The 10,625-nt window shown below is 42.5% G+C and overlaps 9 non-coding genes across 9 annotated transcripts; all 9 read left to right on the forward strand.

Annotated features, from left to right (window-relative positions):
- Positions 1 to 468: 468 nt before the first annotated feature.
- trnar-acg lies at positions 469 to 541 on the forward strand. The gene has a single exon. It is a non-coding gene; the product is annotated as a tRNA-Arg (tRNA).
- A 1,453-nt stretch (positions 542 to 1,994) lies between these two features.
- Positions 1,995 to 2,067, forward strand: trnar-acg. The gene has a single exon. It is a non-coding gene; the product is annotated as a tRNA-Arg (tRNA).
- A 1,457-nt stretch (positions 2,068 to 3,524) lies between these two features.
- On the forward strand, positions 3,525 to 3,597 carry trnar-acg. The gene has a single exon. It is a non-coding gene; the product is annotated as a tRNA-Arg (tRNA).
- Positions 3,598 to 4,285: 688 nt separating this feature from the next.
- trnar-acg lies at positions 4,286 to 4,358 on the forward strand. The gene has a single exon. It is a non-coding gene; the product is annotated as a tRNA-Arg (tRNA).
- A 691-nt stretch (positions 4,359 to 5,049) lies between these two features.
- On the forward strand, positions 5,050 to 5,122 carry trnar-acg. The gene has a single exon. It is a non-coding gene; the product is annotated as a tRNA-Arg (tRNA).
- A 1,456-nt stretch (positions 5,123 to 6,578) lies between these two features.
- On the forward strand, positions 6,579 to 6,651 carry trnar-acg. The gene has a single exon. It is a non-coding gene; the product is annotated as a tRNA-Arg (tRNA).
- Positions 6,652 to 7,340: 689 nt separating this feature from the next.
- Positions 7,341 to 7,413, forward strand: trnar-acg. The gene has a single exon. It is a non-coding gene; the product is annotated as a tRNA-Arg (tRNA).
- A 692-nt stretch (positions 7,414 to 8,105) lies between these two features.
- On the forward strand, positions 8,106 to 8,178 carry trnar-acg. The gene has a single exon. It is a non-coding gene; the product is annotated as a tRNA-Arg (tRNA).
- A 693-nt stretch (positions 8,179 to 8,871) lies between these two features.
- On the forward strand, positions 8,872 to 8,944 carry trnar-acg. The gene has a single exon. It is a non-coding gene; the product is annotated as a tRNA-Arg (tRNA).
- The last annotated feature ends 1,681 nt before the right edge of the window (positions 8,945 to 10,625 follow it).

Raw genomic sequence — 10,625 nt, forward strand, 5'->3', positions numbered from 1 at the left:
ACAGTAGTCTAATCTGCGCCGCTCGGTCATGTTGTCAATAAGCCAGCATGGTGCGTCGTCCAGAAACGTTCAACATAAAATAAAATGTTATAATTTTCAAACTAGTTTTCATTGGGAAGGCAGATAAAGCTTTTATATAAAATAAAATAAACAATTACTTTTGCATGTGGAAACACTGAATCCTACTCATTACTCGACATACTTAATTTCGTCACTTTTGTTTTGAGCCGACTTCGCCGTGGGCTTTGATCGGAGCTCATGCCCGAATCCAAAAAATAATGTAATCAACTTTCACCCGGTGCAAAACACCCCTCACCGGGTGCCTGGCCCAGATTAATCGAATCCCCTCAATGTCCGCAAATTTGATGCGACCAATAACCATAATAACCAATCATATTGCCGTGCGCGTCCAAATATCCAAAATTAACCAATGAGAGTGGAGTTATGGTTATCAAAAAAATAAGTGTAGGGCTTGTGGCGCAATGGATAACGCGTCTGACTACGGATCAGAAGATTCTAGGTTCGACTCCTGGCAAGCTCGTGTGTTTTGTCTGAGTGAGATTTGCAAATGAGCGATAGCTTGTGAATTTGTGCTGATTGTCTTTGCCTATATGCACCATTAATTTATAGCTCATATATACACCAGCAACGGTGAAGCGGAATCAAGGGGGATTCGATTATGCTGAGCCGCGGGGTTATCAGTCTATGACCCGTGACATGAATCGGCAAAAGAGGTTAGGGAGGAGCGCACTTCTCAAAACGAACAGTAGTCTAATCTGCGCCGCTCGGTCATGTTGTCAATAAGCCAGCATGGTGCGTCGTCCAGAAACGTTCAACATAAAATAAAATTTTCGAATTTTCAAACTAGTTTTCATTGGGAAGGCAGATAAAGCGTTTATATAAAATAAAATAAACAATTACTTTTGCATGTGGAAACACTGAATCTTACTCATTACTCGACATACTTAATTACTTCACTTTTGTTTTGAGCCGACTTCGCCGTGGGCTTTGAACGGGCTCACTCCCGAATCCAAAAAATAATGTAATCAACTTTCACCCGGTGCAAAACATCCCTAACCGGTGCCTGGCCCAGATTAATCGAATCCCCTCAATGTCCGCAAATTTGATGCGACCAAAAACCATGATAACCAATCATATATTGCTGTGTGCGTCCAAATATACAAAATTTACCAATGAGGGTGGAGTTATGGTTGTCTAACAAATAGGTGGAGGGCTTGTGGCGCAATGGATAATGCGTCTGACTACGGATTAGAAGATTCTAGGTTCGACTCCTGGCAAGCTCTTGTGTTTTGTCTGAGTGAGATTTGCAAATGAGCGATAGCTTGTGAATTTGTGCTGATTGTCTTTGCCTATATGCACCATTAATTTATAGCTCATATATACACCAGCAACGGTGAAGCGGAATCAAGGGGGATTCGATTATGCTGAGCAGCGGGGTTATCAGTCTATGACCCGTGACATGAATGGGCAAAAGAGGTTAGGGAGGAGCGCACTTCTCAAAACGAACAGTAGTCTAATCTGCGCCCGCTCGGTCATGTTGTCAATAAGCCAGCATGGTGCGTCGTCCAGAAACGTTCAACATAAAATAAAATGTTATAATTTTCAAACTAGTTTTCATTGGGAAGGCAGATAAAGCTTTTATATAAAATAAAATAAACAATTACTTTTGCATGTGGAAACACTGAATCCTACTCATTACTCGACATACTTAATTTCGTCACTTTTGTTTTGAGCCGACTTCGCCGTGGGCTTTGATCGGGGCTCACGCCCGAATCCAAAAAATAATGTAATCAACTTTCACCCGGTGCAAAACACCCTCACCGGGTGCCTGGCCCAGATTAATCGAATCCCCTCAATGTCCGCAAATTTGATGCGACCAATAACCATAATAACCAATCATATTGCCGTGCGCGTCCAAATATCCAAAATTAACCAATGAGAGTGGAGTTATGGTTATCAAAAAAATAAGTGTAGGGCTTGTGGCGCAATGGATAACGCGTCAGACTACGGATCAGAAGATTCTAGGTTCGACTCCTGGCAAGCTCGTGTGTTTTGTCTGAGTGAGATTTGCAAATGAGCGATAGCTTGTGAATTTGTGCTGATTGTCTTTGCCTATATGCACCATTAATTTATAGCTCATATATACACCAGCAACGGTGAAGCGGAATCAAGGGGGATTCGATTATGCTGAGCCGCGGGGTTATCAGTCTATGACCCGTGACATGAATCGGCAAAAGAGGTTAGGGAGGAGCGCACTTCTCAAAACGAACAGTAGTCTAATCTGCGCCGCTCGGTCATGTTGTCAATAAGCCAGCATGGTGCGTCGTCCAGAAACGTTCAACATAAAATAAAATTTTCGAATTTTCAAACTAGTTTTCATTGGGAAGGCAGATAAAGCGTTTATATAAAATAAAATAAACAATTACTTTTGCATGTGGAAACACTGAATCTTACTCATTACTCGACATACTTAATTACTTCACTTTTGTTTTGAGCCGACTTCGCCGTGGGCTTTGAACGGGGCTCACTCCCGAATCCAAAAAATAATGTAATCAACTTTCACCCGGTGCAAAACATCCCTAACCGGGTGCCTGGCCCAGATTAATCGAATCCCCTCAATGTCCGCAAATTTGATGCGACCAATAACCATGATAACCAATCATATATTGCTGTGTGCGTTCAAATATCCAAAATTTACCAATGAGGGTGGAGTTATGGTTGTCTAACAAATAGGTGGAGGGCTTGTGGCGCAATGGATAATGCGTCTGACTACGGATTAGAAGATTCTAGGTTCGACTCCTGGCAAGCTCTTGTGTTTTGTCTGAGTGAGATTTGCAAATGAGCGATAGCTTGTGAATTTGTGCTGATTGTCTTTGCCTATATGCACCATTAATTTATAGCTCATATATACACCAGCAACGGTGAAGCGGAATCAAGGGGGGTTTCGATTATGCTGAGCCGCGGGGTTATCAGTCTATGACCCGTGACATGAATGGGCAAAAGAGGTTAGGGGAGGAGCGCACTTCTCAAAACGAACAGTAGTCTAATCTGCGCCGCTCGGTCATGTTGTCAATAAGCCAGCATGGTGCGTCGTCCAGAAACGTTCAACATAAAATAAAATGTTATAATTTTCAAACTAGTTTTCATTGGGAAGGCAGATAAAGCTTTTATATAAAATAAAATAAACAATTACTTTTGCATGTGGAAACACTGAATCCTACTCATTACTCGACATACTTAATTTCGTCACTTTTGTTTTGAGCCGACTTCGCCGTGGGCTTTGATCGGGGCTCACGCCCGAATCCAAAAAATAATGTAATCAACTTTCACCCGGTGCAAAACACCCCTCACCGGGTGCCTGGCCCAGATTAATCGAATCCCCTCAATGTCCGCAAATTTGATGCGACCAATAACCATAATAACCAATCATATTGCCTTGCGCGTCCAAATATCCAAAATTAACCAATGAGAGTGGAGTTATGGTTATCAAAAAAATAAGTGTAGGGCTTGTGGCGCAATGGATAACGCGTCTGACTACGGATCAGAAGATTCTAGGTTCGACTCCTGGCAAGCTCGTGTGTTTTGTCTGAGTGAGATTTGCAAATGAGCGATAGCTTGTGAATTTGTGCTGATTGTCTTTGCCTATATGCACCATTAATTTATAGCTCATATATACACCAGCAACGGTGAAGCGGAATCAAGGGGGATTCGATTATGCTGAGCCGCGGGGTTATCAGTCTATGACCCGTGACATGAATGGGCAAAAGAGGTTAGGGAGGAGCGCACTTCTCAAAACGAACAGTAGTCTAATCTGCGCCGCTCGGTCATGTTGTCAATAAGCCAGCATGGTGCGTCCAGAAACGTTCAACATAAAATAAAATTTTCGAATTTTCAAACTAGTTTTCATTGGGAAGGCAGATAAAGCGTTTATATAAAATAAAATAAACAATTACTTTTGCATGTGGAAACACTGAATCCTACTCATTACTCGACATACTTAATTACGTCACTTTTGTTTTGAGCCGACTTCGCCGTGGGCTTTGAACGGGCTCACTCCCGAATCCAAAAAATAATGTAATCAACTTTCACCCGGTGCAAAACATCCCTAACCGGGTGCCTGGCCCAGATTAATCGAATCCCCTCAATGTCCGCAAATTTGATGCGACCAATAACCATGATAACCAATCATATATTGCTGTTGGCGTCCAAATATCCAAAATTTACCAATGAGGGTGGAGTTATGGTTGTCTAACAAATATGTGGCGGGCTTGTGGCGCAATGGATAACGCGTCTGACTACGGATCAGAAGATTCTAGGTTCGACTCCTGGTAAGCTCGTGTGTTTTGTCTGAGTGAGATTTGGAAAAATGAGCGATAGCTTGTGAATTTGTGCTGAGTGTCTTTGCCTATATGCACCATTAATTTATAGCTCATATAACGACCAGCAACGGTGAAGCGGAATCAACGGGCGGATTCGATTATGCTGAGCCGCGGTGTTATCAGTCTATGACCCATGACATGAATGGGCAAAAGAGGTGAGGGAGGAGCGCACTTCTCAAATCGAACAGTAGTCTAATCTGCGCCGCTCGGTCTTGTTGTCAATAAGCCAGCATGGTGCGTCGTCCAGAAACGTTCAACATAAAATAAAATGTTATAATTTTCAAACTAGTTTTCATTGGGAAGGCAGATAAAGCGTTTATATAAAATAAAATAAACAATTACTTTTGCATGTGGAAACACTGAATCCTACTCATTACTCGACATACTTAATTACGTCACTTTTTTTTGAGCCGACTTCGCCGTGGGCTTTGATCGGCTCACGCCCGAATCCAAAAAATAATGTAATCAACTTTCACCAGGTGCAAAACACCCCTAACCGGGTGCCTGGCCCAGATTAATCGAATCCCCTCAATGTCCGCAAATTTGATGCGACCAATAACCATAATAACCAATCATATTGCCATGCGCGTCCAAATATCCAAAATTAACCAATGAGAGTGGAGTTATGGTTATCAAAAAAATAAGTGTAGGGCTTGTGGCGCAATGGATAACGCGTCTGACTACGGATCAGAAGATTCTAGGTTCGACTCCTGGCAAGCTCGTGTGTTTTGTCTGAGTGAGATTTGCAAATGAGCGATAGCTTGTGAATTTGTGCTGATTGTCTTTGCCTATATGCACCATTAATTTATAGCTCATATATACACCAGCAACGGTGAAGCGGAATCAAGGGGGATTCGATTATGCTGAGCCGCGGGGTTATCAGTCTATGACCCGTGACATGAATGGGCAAAAGAGGTTAGGGAGGAGCGCACTTCTCAAAACGAACAGTAGTCTAATCTGCGCCGCTCGGTCATGTTGTCAATAAGCCAGCATGGTGCGTCGTCCAGAAACGTTCAACATAAAATAAAATTTTCGAATTTTCAAACTAGTTTTCATTGGGAAGGCAGATAAAGCGTTTATATAAAATAAAATAAACAATTACTTTTGCATGTGGAAACACTGAATCTTACTCATTACTCGACATACTTAATTACTTCACTTTTGTTTTGAGCCGACTTCGCCGTGGGCTTTGAACGGGGCTCACTCCCCGAATCCAAAAAATAATGTAATCAACTTTCACCCGGTGCAAAACATCCCTAACCGGGTGCCTGGCCCAGATTAATCGAATCCCCTCAATGTCCGCAAATTTGATGCGACCAATAACCATGATAACCAATCATATATTGCTGTGTGCGTTCAAATATCCAAAATTTACCAATGAGGGTGGAGTTATGGTTGTCTAACAAATAGGTGGAGGGCTTGTGGCGCAATGGATAATGCGTCTGACTACGGATTAGAAGATTCTAGGTTCGACTCCTGGCAAGCTCGTGTGTTTTGTCTGAGTGAGATTTGCAAATGAGCGATAGCTTGTGAATTTGTGCTGATTGTCTTTGCCTATATGCACCATTAATTTATAGCTCATATATACACCAGCAACGGTGAAGCGGAATCAAGGGGGATTCGATTATGCTGAGCCGCGGGGTTATCAGTCTATGACCCGTGACATGAATGGGCAAAAGAGGTTAGGGAGGAGCGCACTTCTCAAAACGAACAGTAGTCTAATCTGCGCCGCTCGGTCATGTTGTCAATAAGCCAGCATGGTGCGTCGTCCAGAAACGTTCAACATAAAATAAAATGTTATAATTTTCAAACTAGTTTTCATTGGGAAGGCAGATAAAGCTTTTATATAAAATAAAATAAACAATTACTTTTGCATGTGGAAACACTGAATCCTACTCATTACTCGACATACTTAATTTCGTCACTTTTGTTTTGAGCCGACTTCGCCGTGGGCTTTGATCGGGGCTCACGCCCGAATCCAAAAAATTATGTAATCAACTTTCACCAGGTGCAAAACACCCCTCACCGGGTGCCTGGCCCAGATTAATCGAATCCCCTCAATGTCCGCAAATTTGATGCGACCAATAACCATAATAACCAATCATATTGCCTTGCGCGTCCAAATATCCAAAATTAACCAATGAGAGTGGAGTTATGGTTATCAAAAAAATAAGTGTAGGGCTTGTGGCGCAATGGATAACGCGTCTGACTACGGATCAGAAGATTCTAGGTTCGACTCCTGGCAAGCTCGTGTGTTTTGTCTGAGTGAGATTTGCAAATGAGCGATAGCTTGTGAATTTGTGCTGATTGTCTTTGCCTATATGCACCATTAATTTATAGCTCATATATACACCAGCAACGGTGAAGCGGAATCAAGGGGGATTCGATTATGCTGAGCCGCGGGGTTATCAGTCTATGACCCGTGACATGAATGGGCAAAAGAGGTTAGGGAGGAGCGCACTTCTCAAAACGAACAGTAGTCTAATCTGCGCCGCTCGGTCATGTTGTCAATAAGCCAGCATGGTGCGTCCAGAAACGTTCAACATAAAATAAAATTTTCGAATTTTCAAACTAGTTTTCATTGGGAAGGCAGATAAAGCGTTTATATAAAATAAAATAAACAATTACTTTTGCATGTGGAAACACTGAATCCTACTCATTACTCGACATACTTAATTACGTCACTTTTGTTTTGAGCCGATTTCGCCGTGGGCTTTGAACGGGGCTCACTCCCGAATCCAAAAAATAATGTAATCAACTTTCACCCGGTGCAAAACATCCCTAACCGGGTGCCTGGCCCAGATTAATCGAATCCCCTCAATGTCCGCAAATTTGATGCGACCAATAACCATGATAACCAATCATATATTGCTGTTGGCGTCCAAATATCCAAAATTTACCAATGAGGGTGGAGTTATGGTTGTGTAACAAATATGTGGAGGGCTTGTGGCGCAATGGATAACGCGTCTGACTACGGATCAGAAGATTCTAGGTTCGACTCCTGGTAAGCTCGTGTGTTTTGTCTGAGTGAGATTTGGAAATGAGCGATAGCTTGTGAATTTGTGCTGAGTGTCTTTGCCTATATGCACCATTAATTTATAGCTCATATAACGACCAGCAACGGTGAAGCGGAATCAACGGGCGGATTCGATTATGCTGAGCCGCGGTGTTATCAGTCTATGACCCATGACATGAATGGGCAAAAGAGGTGAGGGAGGAGCGCACTTCTCAAATCGAACAGTAGTCTAATCTGCGCCGCTCGGTCTTGTTGTCAATAAGCCAGCATGGTGCGTCGTCCAGAAACGTTCAACATAAAATAAAATGTTATAATTTTCAAACTAGTTTTCATTGGGAAGGCAGATAAAGCGTTTATATAAAATAAAATAAACAATTACTTTTGCATGTGGAAACACTGAATCCTACTCATTACTCGACATACTTAATTACGTCACTTTTTTTTTGAGCCGACTTCGCCGTGGGCTTTGATCGGGGCTCACGCCCGAATCCAAAAAATAATGTAATCAACTTTCACCAGGTGCAAAACACCCCTAACCGGGTGCCTGGCCCAGATTAATCGAATCCCCTCAATGTCCGCAAATTTGATGCGACCAATAACCATAATAACCAATCATATTGCCATGCGCGTCCAAATATCCAAAATTAACCAATGAGAGTGGAGTTATGGTTATCAAAAAAATAAGTGTAGGGCTTGTGGCGCAATGGATAACGCGTCTGACTACGGATCAGAAGATTCTAGGTTCGACTCCTGGCAAGCTCGTGTGTTTTGTCTGAGTGAGATTTGCAAATGAGCGATAGCTTGTGAATTTGTGCTGATTGTCTTTGCCTATATGGACCATTAATTTATAGCTCATATATACACCAGCAACGGTGAAGCGGAATCAAGGGGGGATTCGATTATGCTGAGCCGCGGGGTTATCAGTCTATGACCCGTGACATGAATGGGCAAAAGAGGTTAGGGAGGAGTGCACTTCTCAAAACGAACGGTAGTCTAATCTGCGCCGCTCGGTCATGTTGTCAATAAGCCAGCATGGTGCGTCGTCCAGAAACGTTCAACATAAAATAAAATTTTCGAATGTTCAAACTAGTTTTCATTGGGAAGGCAGATAAAGCGTTTATATAAAATAAAATAAACAATTACTTTTGCATGTGGAAACACTGAATCCTACTCATTACTCGACATACTTAATTACTTCACTTTTGTTTTGAGCCGACTTCGCCGTGGGCTTTGAACGGGGCTCACTCCCGAATCCAAAAAATAATGTAATCAACTTTCACCCGGTGCAAAACATCCCTAACCGGGTGCCTGGCCCAGATTAATCGAATCCCCTCAATGTCCGCAAATTTGATGCGACCAATAACCCTCATAACCAATCATATATTGCTGTGTGCGTCCAAATATCCAAAATTTACCAATGAGGGTGGAGTTATGGTTGTCTAATAAATAGTTGGAGGGCTTGTGGCGCAATGGATAACGCGTCTGACTACGGATCAGAAGATTCTAGGTTCGACTCCTGGCAAGCTCGTGTGTTTTGTCTGAGTGAGATTTGGAAATGAGCGATAGCTTGTGAATTTGTGCTGAGTGTCTTTGCCTATATGCACCATTAATTTATAGCTCATATATACACCAGCAACGGTGAAGCGGAATCAACGGGCGGATTCGATTATGCTGAGCCGCGGTGTTATCAGTCTATGACCCATGACGTGAACGGGCAAAAGAGGTGAGGGAGGAGCGCACTTCTCAAATCGAACAGTAGTCTAATCTGCGCCGCTCGGTCTTGTTGTCAATAAGCCAGCATGGTGCGTCGTCCAGAAACGTTCAACATAAAATAAAATGTTATAATTTTCAAACTAGTTTTCATTGGGAAGGCAGATAAAGCGTTTATATAAAATAAAATAAACAATTACTTTTGCATGTGGAAACACTGATTCCTACTCATTACTCGACATACTTAATTACGTCACTTTTTTTTTGAGCCGATTTCGCCTGGGCTTTGATCGGGGCTCACGCCCGAATCCAAAAAATAATGTAATCAACTTTCACCCGGTGCAAAACACCCCTAACCGGGTGCCTGGCCCAGATTAATCGAATCCCCTCAATGTCCGCAAATTTGATGCGACCAATAACCATAATAACCAATCATATTGCCGTGCGCGTCCAAATATCCAAAATTAACCAATGAGAGTGGAGTTATGGTTATCAAAAAAATAAGTGTAGGGCTTGTGGCACAATGGATAACGCGTCTGACTACGGATCTGAAGATTGTAGGTTCGACTCCTGGCAAGCTCGTGTGTTTTGTCTGAGTGAGATTTGCAAATGAGCGATAGCTTGTGAATTTGTGCTGATTGTCTTTGCCTATATGCACCATTAATTTATAGCTCATATATACACCAGCAACGGTGAAGCGGAATCAAGGGGGATTCGATTATGCTGAGCCGCGGGGTTATCAGTCTATGACCCGTGACATGAATGGGCAAAAGAGGTTAGGGAGGAGCGCACTTCTCAAAACGAACAGTAGTCTAATCTGCGCCGCTCGGTCATGTTGTCAATAAGCCAGCATGGTGCGTCGTCCAGAAACGTTCAACATAAAATAAAATTTTCGACTTTTCAAACTAGTTTTCATTGGGAAGGCAGATAAAGCGTTTATATAAAATAAAATAAACAATTACTTTTGCATGTGGAAACACTGAATCCTACTCATTACTCGACATACTTAATTTCGTCACTTTTGTTTTGAGCCGACTTCGCCGTGGGCTTTGAACAGGGCTCACGCCCGAATCCAAAAAATAATGTAATCAACTTTCACCCTGTGCAAAACATCCCTAACCGGGTGCCTGGCCCAGATTAATCGAATCCCCTCAATGTCCGCAAATTTGATGCGACCAATAACCATGATAACCAATCATATATTGCTGTGTGCGTCCAAATATCCAACATTTACCAATGAGGGTGGAGTTATGGTTGTCTAACATATAGGTGGAGGGCTTGTGGCGCAATGGATAACGCGTCTGACTACGGATCAGAAGATTCTAGGTTCGACTCCTGGAAAGCTAGTGTGTTTTGTCTGAGTGAGATTTGGAAAAATGAGCGATAGCTTGTGAATTTGTGCTGAGTGTCTTTGCCTATATGCACCATTAATTTATAGCTCATATATACACCAGCAACGGTGAAGCGGAATCATACACCAGCAACGGTGAAGCGGAATC

This window comes from Coregonus clupeaformis, unplaced genomic scaffold, assembly GCF_020615455.1.
Source record: "Coregonus clupeaformis isolate EN_2021a unplaced genomic scaffold, ASM2061545v1 scaf0871, whole genome shotgun sequence".
NCBI lineage: Eukaryota > Metazoa > Chordata > Actinopteri > Salmoniformes > Salmonidae > Coregonus > Coregonus clupeaformis.